This window comes from Colobus angolensis, unplaced genomic scaffold (genome assembly GCF_000951035.1).
Source record: "Colobus angolensis palliatus isolate OR3802 unplaced genomic scaffold, Cang.pa_1.0 Scaffold23, whole genome shotgun sequence".
Taxonomy (NCBI): Eukaryota; Metazoa; Chordata; class Mammalia; order Primates; family Cercopithecidae; genus Colobus; species Colobus angolensis.
The window spans coordinates 9,957,751-9,958,074 of record NW_012115488.1 but is presented as its reverse complement, the minus strand read 5'-3'; positions in this window follow the sequence as shown (position 1 = coordinate 9,958,074).

The window sequence follows — 324 nt, the reverse complement described above, 5'->3', positions numbered from 1 at the left end:
AAATGAGAGACTCTCTATTATCATGCTACATGAAGACACCAGTAATCTTTGAAACTTTTTATTTTTTTTTTGAGACAGGGTCTTGCTCTGTTGCCAAGGCTGAAGTGCAATGGCACAAACATGGCTAACCACAGCTTGACCTCCTAGGCTCAAGCAATCCTCTTGTCTTTGCCTCCCAAATAGCTGGAACCACAGGTGCACACCACCAAGCCCAGCTAATTTTATTTACATAATCTTTTTTCTTTTTTTAAGATGGAGTCTCCCAGGGTGGAGTGCAGTGGCTCAATCTTGGCTCAATGCAACCTTCACCTCCTGGGTTCAAGC